The sequence below is a fragment of the Temnothorax nylanderi genome, unplaced genomic scaffold (assembly GCF_030848795.1).
Source record: "Temnothorax nylanderi isolate EJ_2023f unplaced genomic scaffold, tnyl_v1.0 TNYL_tig0131_pilon, whole genome shotgun sequence".
Classification (NCBI taxonomy): Eukaryota; Metazoa; Arthropoda; class Insecta; order Hymenoptera; family Formicidae; genus Temnothorax; species Temnothorax nylanderi.
In genome coordinates, this window is record NW_027249193.1 from 140,849 (window position 1) to 152,964 (window position 12,116).

The following is a 12,116-nucleotide window of genomic DNA, read 5'->3' on the forward strand; positions in this document are numbered from 1 at the left end:
AACAAGAAGAAAAGATCCGCGCGAACAAAAAAAAATTTAAGTAACTTTTCTTGTGCAGTTTTCGACGAAATGACCCAACGGTCGGGCGACGAGGTGTCGCGTGTACTTCGCCCGCGCGATCCTATTTTTTACTTCGGCGGCGACGACAGCGAGAATGAACTTGACGCCGTCGAAGATCACGATAGTGATGGCAGTGTGATGAGTGCTTCCGATTTGGATACGAGCGATAGTGACAGTGAAGCACGAGAAGCGCGAGAAGACGCTGAGCCCGCATCCTCTGGCAGACGTAGGAAGTATGTGTTCGGAAAGGATAAGCACAAATGGTGTGTGGAAACTCCTGAAAATCGCGGTCGAAGATCTGGAAACGTTGCCATAAATACTGCTGTGCTCGATGCCAGAAGCCAACGTGTGAAGACCACCGCAAGGCTCAATGCCTCGAATGCACTAGTGTGTAACGCGTTTTTTGTATTTTTATAATAAAATGTTCTTTTGGTAATGTACTTTTGTGTAATTATTCACTACATGACTACTTCTGTTCGTAAATAATTTTTATTAAACTTTTTACGAAGAATTTTGAACATATTTTTTGTCGACTTTGAGGGTAAAAAATTAAGCTTTTTTTAAAAAAACTATCGATCCTATTATTTTTGTTTTAAAGGTACACTTTTTCCCTTTAATTTCGTTTTTTATTCTTGTCGATATCATGTTCTGGCTCGAAGTTATGATTTTTTTAGTGAATAAGGGATTTTTCCATAGGTGCCCCCTATTTATTTAATGCAAAATATATAAAAAATTTTTTTTATTATAATTGCATGACTGGTACTTCAAGTTCAAAAGTTTAGGAAGCTCCAGGAATTTTTGCAGATTTTTTTAAGCGGTTCAACACCCTCAAAAACGCGCCGGACTCTAATGACCCCCCTTTTCAGACCGAAGGTCCCGAAAAAACGTTTTCAGACGAAGGGTTAAATATGTTTTTATATAAAACATTTTTTACCAGGGTATTCTTCATCTCAACTAAAGCTAGAATAGAACAATTACGTTAAAATAGCGTTTCTGTCTAACTTTATTTTATATCATATCAGTCGTGTTTCACTTATCTATTAACCACAAATTCAGTCTAGACATTAATTGTCTAACATCAGCATTACAGAAATTCGAGATATAAAACATTCTCTCCCTATCCCTTTCTCTTCCTTCCTCCTTCTCACTCTCAATTACAAAGGTTTACTCCATTACGGTTCACCGACAATAAGTACATATAATAGCATTAAGTAATACGTACAGTTGTAGTATTTTAATAATTATTATTTTTTTCTATTTTTAATCACACCACTTTTCTATGCAGACCAAGCACTTGAAGTTTAACGGATAATGGTATGAATCCTTCTGGAGAACATCAAAGTCAAGATACATCTGGTTTGCCCGTTCAATCATTTAAAGAAAGGACAGAAAAAACAGGCGCATTTAATGAGTGATTATTCGTTTTGCTTATATCATACAATATAACGATATATTGATATTTAATTTTTTATTCTTTTACAAGATTTATAATTTTTTACTCTTTTGCAAGAAAATAATTTTACAACGTTAATATTGTATTTTACATAATTTTGTTTCTAATTGCATCCTTTTTCAATGTAGACCAAGCACTTCAATTACAACGGGTTTTGATACGAATCTTACTGCAGAATGTCAAAGTCAGGAAGCGGTTGATTTGGATCCTCAAACATGTGAACAATCAAAAAAAGAAACAAGGACACGTATTAGGTAACTATTTGTTTTGTTTATATCATACAATATAATGATATCTAACTCTTGAAATACTTACTCTTCTGCAAAAGAATAATTTAATATTTTATATATATAAATATTTTATTTAAATAATATTATTATTTTAAATAATTCCATTTCTAATTGCACCGTTTAAATGCAAAGCAAACACTTCAAGTTCAACGGGTTACCATACGAATCCTTCAGGAGAACATTAAAATACTGCAAAACAATACCTTTGCTTCTGTATTGTCCGCGTTTTTTTATTTGTAAATTAATATATCAAAAGTTTTATTTTTTTATGGTTCCCATATAATTGTAAAAAAAGAGTGATATCCGTACAAAACATACCTTTTTTGAAAAAAGATAATAAAATGCGCCAGGTATACGTGCTTTATATACAATCTTTATTTTAAAAAACAAAGCTTTCTCTATGCTACAAAAACTATTATACTCGAAAGTTTGCATCAAGTGAATAAGATAAATTAGTAACATCTGATTTTTTAAATGATTTTTCTTTATTACTACATATTTGTTGTGTGTTCTAAAAAAAAAACACGTACACAGCAAATATAATAATTAAAAATCTAAAAAAACACGTACACAACAACTATAATAAAAAAACATTATTAAGAAAATCAGATGTTACTACTAATTTAATAACCTATTCACTTGATGCAAACTTTTGAGTATCATTGTAAATATTTTAAAGAAACATCAGATGTTACTGATTTATCATATTCACTTGGCGCAAAATTTCTGATATTGTTTTTCCATCCAAGGCATGTAAAGTCGATACTCGAATCTATCGAAGTTTATTGTTGTCGCTTTTCCGCGATGCCGATTGGTTCTCTCGCTGCGCTTATTTCATGGGCAGCTGTCATCGTATATTTTGACAGTTGTATTGTATGTAATGTGAAAGCTAAATAGCGCGAAGCGCGCGTCTGTGGTGTCTAGTAGGGGAGACCGGGGCTAAACGGTCTGTTTTTTTTTGTGCCGATTTTTAACAAGAAAATAAATAATTTTAGTTAAATGTGGTATACCACTGTAAAGAGTGAACTTTTAGCTACAAAATTTATTAAGGAAATTTTTATCTACGTCGCTTTGTTTAACCGGTATAGAGCAAAAACGACAACGGTGGAAAAATTGAAATCTCAAAAATGCCGGAGCTAATCGGTCCCCCCCCCCCCCGGGGCTAATCGGTCACACTGCATTTTCAATACATATACGTACATCTAATCCTAAAAAATGATAGGATACATTTTAATAATTGTTTTTTAAGAGAAAAATATAAAAATTCATTTAAAATTTTTATGCGAAACATTATTAAAAAATAATTGTTTTACCTATTCCATAAAACAATTTAGGCACGTGAATACAGAGATTAACCAAATCGTAAACTCCCCAACGGCACGTCACATTGTCAACGCGGGCAACCACGGGGAACACGCGTGACGGCGTTCCGGTGCCATAGGATCAGCGCGGACCCTCGAGCAACCTAACCAAGCCGCGTTTCTCGCGGGGGAGCCATAAATAGCGACAGGGGGGTTAGAAAAGCTCGCGGTGGAGCGCGACCATTTTACCGACTCGACGGCGTCCTTGCGCCGATTACTCGACGCGCCGACGACGACGACGACGACGGCCACGACCACCACGACGACGACGACGACGACGACGATGACCACCACCACTACAACGGCGGCACAATGACGCCGAGACGATGCGGCGAACGCTGGACGATGCGGTCGCACGCGCGACTGTCACTGACACAACGACCAACAACGACGATTTACCGCGGCCGGGAGTCGGGACGATCTACCGCGCGCGCGGCATGTCAACTCTCGCGCGGAAATCGCGGGATCTCAGAGCCGTGCCGTGCCTCGCCGTACCTCGCCGACGTGCCGTGAGCGCGAGCGATCTCGAAAACAACGGTCCGCCATCTTTTCGGTCGGTCAAAACACCCGTTTTGCGACGATACGTGCGTACCATTTCCCTCCTACACAAACTGACGCACGTGCAAGGGAAGACAGAATCACGCTCGAGGGAAACCTAACCTCAAATCGCCGTGAGCTGAAGTCGTGCGCCCGGCGCGCCACAGTGACGAGACTGACGGATAAACCCCGGGTGCTTGTAGACCGATTAGCCCCAAACACAAGTTTCAGGTTTGATCGCCCATGAATTATTAGACATCAACGATAATGAAAAAAGTACACTGGATTCGTGTTCAGCATGCATTACTCTTTATAATCACGTACTTCGAGATTTGGAGAGCAAATATTATTGCAGATATTACAAAATTTCCAGGCGCAGAAAATTTCACTTTCACCTTCCGAAAACACGTTTGCCCTCGTAAAAATCATAACACGGCAAGTAACCTGCCGAAACTCCGTTGGTCACATGGGTACCATAATTTAAGCAGCGTTTACAATGTTAATAGCGAGTTCGCACAATATACAGGTTCCGAGATATTTGATTAGACGTATTTACCCCGTAGACCTTTTAGCCCCGGTCTCCCCTATAGTAAAAAACACAAATAAAATTATAACATCAAATATTATTTCAAAATTTTTTTAATTTTTGTAGATCTGTACGTAATCTGGTAATTAGGAAAATTTAAATTATATATCCATATAAACATACACTCTAATAAAAAAAACTATATCTCTTTTTTATCTTTGTGAGAAATTCTACAAGCGTTTTTTAAGACACTCACTGTATCACATTTAGTATCAGACAATCTGTATTACAGGACTGTTATAATGACACCGAAAAGAAAACGCAGCAAACTGTGGAATTATTTCGAGCAATTGAAACCTTCGTTGGTAAAGTGCACGATCTGTAAAAAAGGAATTACGATACCTCAGCCAACAAGACGCTCAAAAGTATTTAGAGCACACTTATTAATTAGACACGGAATATTTCTCGATAATGACACACTACCTGCCGACTTAAGGCAATATTACTCGGAGTTACCGGGACATAAGGCAAAATGTAATGATTGTGGTAAAACAAAGTCTATTTTAACAAATATTGCACATTTACGAAAACATTTAAGAAGACATTCCACAAGAATCCTGAATCGAGATGAGTAAGTACACATTCAAAAAATTATTAAATTACTGAAGACTATAAAATAAATATAATGATAAAACATAGCTGAAAAAATTAATCAAATAAAAGTTTTTATCAGGGCACCCATGTAACACTTATTTGCAATTTCGACCATAAATGTGCCTTTCAAATAATAATAATACTATTTTGTAATAATATTAATATTTCAATTATTTTGCATATATAGTTTAAATAAATTTGATTCGCTTATTTTCACTTTCTTTTATGCATAAAAAAAACGTAGGGAGTCTTGGAATTATTTCGAGGAATTAAAATCTTCGCTGATAAAGTGCATGATCTGTAAAAAAGAAATTCAGATACCTCATCAATCAAGACTCGTGCCAATATTCAGAGCACACTTATCAATTAAACATGGAATATTTCTCAATAATGACACTTTCGCACTACCTGACGACTTGAGACAATATTACTCGGAGTTACCGGGACTTAAGGCAAAATGTAATAATTGTGGTAAAACAAAGTCTTTCCTAACAAATATTGCACCTTTACGAAAACATTTAAGAAGACATTCCACAAGAATCCTGAACCGAGATGAGTAAGTACACATTCAAAAAATTATTAAAATACTAAAAATTATAAAATAAATGTAATAATAAAATAATCAATAACTAAAGAAAATTGAGCGAATAAAAGTTGTTGTGAGGACATCCATATATTTATTAGCAATAATGATCATAAATGTGTCTCTCAAAACGTGATAATAATAATTTCTCCATTATTTCGCATTTAGTTTAAATAAATTTGTATCGGTTGTTTTCTCGTTCTTTTATGCATCGTAGATAAAGACAATTCAGATATTTAGATTAGATATTTATTTGTTTGACATTAGTATTGCAGAAATTCGAGACAAATATATAATTAAACTCTCTCTAAATCGCCATCTACGGTCCGCGCTGGATCTTGGTAGCCAAATTATTATATATTTTTTAAATCGAATTGATTTAATTACGGGGTGGGAAGGGGTTTTACTTTAACGGAAACTGTGTTATAAGTCTGACAAATTTAGTCGGTGCGCAGTTTACTAATGTTGGAAAAAGATATGTGTAATACACAAAAAATATATCATAATTTGGCTACCAAGATCCACCGCGGACGGTAGATGGCGATTTAGTTTAATTATTTGATTGCATATCATAAAGGTCATAGAATTCGCTCGTGTTACTGCAAAAATATAAACTGCATGATTTATACATAGTTCTTATAGATATTGAAATTAATGTGCGAGAGTATGTATATACAGGGTATTTTCTACCTAATCACAAACGAAAAAATATTCATACAAACAAGTACACGTGTACATATACGTACACAAACAACGCAAACACATACATGAAGGCACTCAACATTCACAAATACACGCGCATATGTACCCTTTCCATATAAAAGAAGTAATCAAATTATCTGAAAGAGACTCTGGCAGACACTCAGATTCTATGACTTCAGAGCTCCATATTCTTTTATCTTTCGATTTTCTGTGGTTGTGACACGGGAGACATATGTTCAGAATCACGAAAACTATAATAACTCAGGACGGAGCAATTGGGTGTTGGCAGAGGTCCTCTTCTATAACAAACAGTTTTTTATGTATCAAACATTTTATATTTTTATGGTTTTAATTGGTGACCGTATATGTCTTATGTTTAAACGCGTACTCACATTAAGACAACCTCTATTATAAATTATATATTAAGAAAGACGTTTCTTTCAGGCAGCGTATATAAGCAATAAATAAGTGAAACACGACGGATATAATATACAATCAGATTAAAGAGGAACGTCATTGTGTAATGCACAAAATATTATAAGTTTAACTCGGAAGCTACGCCGTTTTACAGTCAAGACAGAATTCGGTGGCCTGATAATATTATTTGTGAGAATTTATGTACATTTCTTTATCTCAACTAAAGCTAGAACTATTACGTTAAAATAGCGTTTCTCCCTAACTTGATTTTATATCATATCGGTCGTGTTTCACTTATCTATTAATCACAAATTTAGTCTAGACATTAATTGCTTGACATTAGCATCACAGAAATTCGAGGTATAAAACATTCTCTCCCTATCTCTTTTTCTTTCCTCCTCCTACTCACTCTCACTTACAAAACTTCACTCCATTACGGTTCACCGTCAATAAGTACATAATAGTATTAAGTAATAAAGTGTAGTATTTTAATGATTATTACTTTTTTCTATTTTTAATCACATTATTTTTCTATGCAGACCAAGTACTTCAAGTTTAGCGGATAATACTATGGTTCCTTCTGCAGAACGTCAAAGTCTTGATTCGTATCAATACCTTCGAATCAAGACTTTGACGTTCTGCAGAAGGAACCATAGTATTATCCGCTAAACTTGAAGTACTTGGTCTGCATAGAAAAATAATGTGATTAAAAATAGAAAAAAGTAATAATCATTAAAATACTACACTTTATTACTTAATACTATTATGTACTTATTGACGGTGAACCGTAATGGAGTGAAGTTTTGTAAGTGAGAGTGAGTAGGAGGAGGAAAGAAAAAGAGATAGGGAGAGAATGTTTTATACCTCGAATTTCTGTGATGCTAATGTCAAGCAATTAATGTCTAGACTAAATTTGTGATTAATAGATAAGTGAAACACGACCGATATGATATAAAATCAAGTTAGGGAGAAACGCTATTTTAACGTAATAGTTCTAGCTTTAGTTGAGATAAAGAAATGTACATAAATTCTCACAAATAATATTATCAGGCCACCGAATTCTGTCTTGACTGTAAAACGGCGTAGCTTCCGAGTTAAACTTATAATATTTTGTGCATTACACAATGACGTTCCTCTTTAATCTGATTGTATATTATATCCGTCGTGTTTCACTTATTTATTGCTTATATACGCTGCCTGAAAGAAACGTCTTTCTTAATATATAATTTATAATAGAGGTTGTCTTAATGTGAGTACGCGTTTAAACATAAGACATATACGGTCACCAATTAAAACCATAAAAATATAAAATGTTTGATACATAAAAAACTGTTTGTTATAGAAGAGGACCTCTGCCAACACCCAATTGCTCCGTCCTGAGTTATTATAGTTTTCGTGATTCTGAACATATGTCTCCCGTGTCACAACCACAGAAAATCGAAAGATAAAAGAATATGGAGCTCTGAAGTCATAGAATCTGAGTGTCTGCCAGAGTCTCTTTCAGATAATTTGATTACTTCTTTTATATGGAAAGGGTACATATGCGCGTGTATTTGTGAATGTTGAGTGCCTTCATGTATGTGTTTGCGTTGTTTGTGTACGTATATGTACACGTGTACTTGTTTGTATGAATATTTTTTCGTTTGTGATTAGGTAGAAAATACCCTGTATATACATACTCTCGCACATTAATTTCAATATCTATAAGAACTATGTATAAATCATGCAGTTTATATTTTTGCAGTAACACGAGCGAATTCTATGACCTTTATGATATGCAATCAAATAATTAAACTAAATCGCCATCTACCGTCCGCGGTGGATCTTGGTAGCCAAATTATGATATATTTTTTGTGTATTACACATATCTTTTTCCAACATTAGTAAACTGCGCACCGACTAAATTTGTCAGACTTATAACACAGTTTCCGTTAAAGTAAAACCCCTTCCCACCCCGTAATTAAATCAATTCGATTTAAAAAATATATAATAATTTGGCTACCAAGATCCAGCGCGGACCGTAGATGGCGATTTAGAGAGAGTTTAATTATATATTTGTCTCGAATTTCTGCAATACTAATGTCAAACAAATAAATATCTAATCTAAATATCTGAATTGTCTTTATCTACGATGCATAAAAGAACGAGAAAACAACCGATACAAATTTATTTAAACTAAATGCGAAATAATGGAGAAATTATTATTATCACGTTTTGAGAGACACATTTATGATCATTATTGCTAATAAATATATGGATGTCCTCACAACAACTTTTATTCGCTCAATTTTCTTTAGTTATTGATTATTTTATTATTACATTTATTTTATAATTTTTAGTATTTTAATAATTTTTTGAATGTGTACTTACTCATCTCGGTTCAGGATTCTTGTGGAATGTCTTCTTAAATGTTTTCGTAAAGGTGCAATATTTGTTAGGAAAGACTTTGTTTTACCACAATTATTACATTTTGCCTTAAGTCCCGGTAACTCCGAGTAATATTGTCTCAAGTCGTCAGGTAGTGCGAAAGTGTCATTATTGAGAAATATTCCATGTTTAATTGATAAGTGTGCTCTGAATATTGGCACGAGTCTTGATTGATGAGGTATCTGAATTTCTTTTTTACAGATCATGCACTTTATCAGCGAAGATTTTAATTCCTCGAAATAATTCCAAGACTCCCTACGTTTTTTTTATGCATAAAAGAAAGTGAAAATAAGCGAATCAAATTTATTTAAACTATATATGCAAAATAATTGAAATATTAATATTATTACAAAATAGTATTATTATTATTTGAAAGGCACATTTATGGTCGAAATTGCAAATAAGTGTTACATGGGTGCCCTGATAAAAACTTTTATTTGATTAATTTTTTCAGCTATGTTTTATCATTATATTTATTTTATAGTCTTCAGTAATTTAATAATTTTTTGAATGTGTACTTACTCATCTCGATTCAGGATTCTTGTGGAATGTCTTCTTAAATGTTTTCGTAAATGTGCAATATTTGTTAAAATAGACTTTGTTTTACCACAATCATTACATTTTGCCTTATGTCCCGGTAACTCCGAGTAATATTGCCTTAAGTCGGCAGGTAGTGTGTCATTATCGAGAAATATTCCGTGTCTAATTAATAAGTGTGCTCTAAATACTTTTGAGCGTCTTGTTGGCTGAGGTATCGTAATTCCTTTTTTACAGATCGTGCACTTTACCAACGAAGGTTTCAATTGCTCGAAATAATTCCACAGTTTGCTGCGTTTTCTTTTCGGTGTCATTATAACAGTCCTGTAATACAGATTGTCTGATACTAAATGTGATACAGTGAGTGTCTTAAAAAACGCTTGTAGAATTTCTCACAAAGATAAAAAAGAGATATAGTTTTTTTTATTAGAGTGTATGTTTATATGGATATATAATTTAAATTTTCCTAATTACCAGATTACGTACAGATCTACAAAAATTAAAAAAATTTTGAAATAATATTTGATGTTATAATTTTATTTGTGTTTTTTACTATAGGGGAGACCGGGGCTAAAAGGTCTACGGGGTAAATACGTCTAATCAAATATCTCGGAACCTGTATATTGTGCGAACTCGCTATTAACATTGTAAACGCTGCTTAAATTATGGTACCCATGTGACCAACGGAGTTTCGGCAGGTTACTTGCCGTGTTATGATTTTTACGAGGGCAAACGTGTTTTCGGAAGGTGAAAGTGAAATTTTCTGCGCCTGGAAATTTTGTAATATCTGCAATAATATTTGCTCTCCAAATCTCGAAGTACGTGATTATAAAGAGTAATGCATGCTGAACACGAATCCAGTGTACTTTTTTCATTATCGTTGATGTCTAATAATTCATGGGCGATCAAACCTGAAACTTGTGTTTGGGGCTAATCGGTCTACAAGCACCCGGGGTTTATCCGTCAGTCTCGTCACTGTGGCGCGCCGGGCGCACGACTTCAGCTCACGGCGATTTGAGGTTAGGTTTCCCTCGAGCGTGATTCTGTCTTCCCTTGCACGTGCGTCAGTTTGTGTAGGAGGGAAATGGTACGCACGTATCGTCGCAAAACGGGTGTTTTGACCGACCGAAAAGATGGCGGACCGTTGTTTTCGAGATCGCTCGCGCTCACGGCACGTCGGCGAGGTACGGCGAGGCACGGCACGGCTCTGAGATCCCGCGATTTCCGCGCGAGAGTTGACATGCCGCGCGCGCGGTAGATCGTCCCGACTCCCGGCCGCGGTAAATCGTCGTTGTTGGTCGTTGTGTCAGTGACAGTCGCGCGTGCGACCGCATCGTCCAGCGTTCGCCGCATCGTCTCGGCGTCATTGTGCCGCCGTTGTAGTGGTGGTGGTCATCGTCGTCGTCGTCGTCGTCGTCGTGGTGGTCGTGGCCGTCGTCGTCGTCGTCGTCGGCGCGTCGAGTAATCGGCGCAAGGACGCCGTCGAGTCGGTAAAATGGTCGCGCTCCACCGCGAGCTTTTCTAACCCCCCTGTCGCTATTTATGGCTCCCCCGCGAGAAACGCGGCTTGGTTAGGTTGCTCGAGGGTCCGCGCTGATCCTATGGCACCGGAACGCCGTCACGCGTGTTCCCCGTGGTTGCCCGCGTTGACAATGTGACGTGCCGTTGGGGAGTTTACGATTTGGTTAATCTCTGTATTCACGTGCCTAAATTGTTTTATGGAATAGGTAAAACAATTATTTTTTAATAATGTTTCGCATAAAAATTTTAAATGAATTTTTATATTTTTCTCTTAAAAAACAATTATTAAAATGTATCCTATCATTTTTTAGGATTAGATGTACGTATATGTATTGAAAATGCAGTGTGACCGATTAGCCCCGGGGGGGGGGGGGGACCGATTAGCTCCGGCATTTTTGAGATTTCAATTTTTCCACCGTTGTCGTTTTTGCTCTATACCGGTTAAACAAAGCGACGTAGATAAAAATTTCCTTAATAAATTTTGTAGCTAAAAGTTCACTCTTTACAGTGGTATACCACATTTAACTAAAATTATTTATTTTCTTGTTAAAAATCGGCACAAAAAAAAACAGACCGTTTAGCCCCGGTCTCCCCTACTAGACACCACAGACGCGCGCTTCGCGCTATTTAGCTTTCACATTACATACAATACAACTGTCAAAATATACGATGACAGCTGCCCATGAAATAAGCGCAGCGAGAGAACCAATCGGCATCGCGGAAAAGCGACAACAATAAACTTCGATAGATTCGAGTATCGACTTTACATGCCTTGGATGGAAAAACAATATCAGAAATTTTGCGCCAAGTGAATATGATAAATCAGTAACATCTGATGTTTCTTTAAAATATTTACAATGATACTCAAAAGTTTGCATCAAGTGAATAGGTTATTAAATTAGTAGTAACATCTGATTTTCTTAATAATGTTTTTTTATTATAGTTGTTGTGTACGTGTTTTTTTAGATTTTTAATTATTATATTTGCTGTGTACGTGTTTTTTTTTTAGAACACACAACAAATATGTAGTAATAAAGAAAAATCATTT

At 35.6% G+C, this 12,116-nt stretch overlaps 2 long non-coding RNA genes across 2 annotated transcripts; one reads left to right on the forward strand and one right to left on the reverse strand.

Moving 5' to 3' along the window:
- Positions 1-4,547: 4,547 nt before the first annotated feature.
- On the forward strand, positions 4,548-5,547 carry LOC139776896 (uncharacterized). Its single transcript, XR_011719225.1, has 2 exons — positions 4,548-4,858; positions 5,126-5,547. It is a non-coding gene; the product is annotated as an uncharacterized lncRNA (long non-coding RNA).
- Positions 5,548-8,843: 3,296 nt separating this feature from the next.
- Positions 8,844-9,843, reverse strand: LOC139776897 (uncharacterized). The gene is made up of 2 exons (XR_011719226.1): positions 9,533-9,843; positions 8,844-9,265 (listed from the first exon to the last, which is right to left on the reverse strand). It is a non-coding gene; the product is annotated as an uncharacterized lncRNA (long non-coding RNA).
- Positions 9,844-12,116: the final 2,273 nt, after the last annotated feature.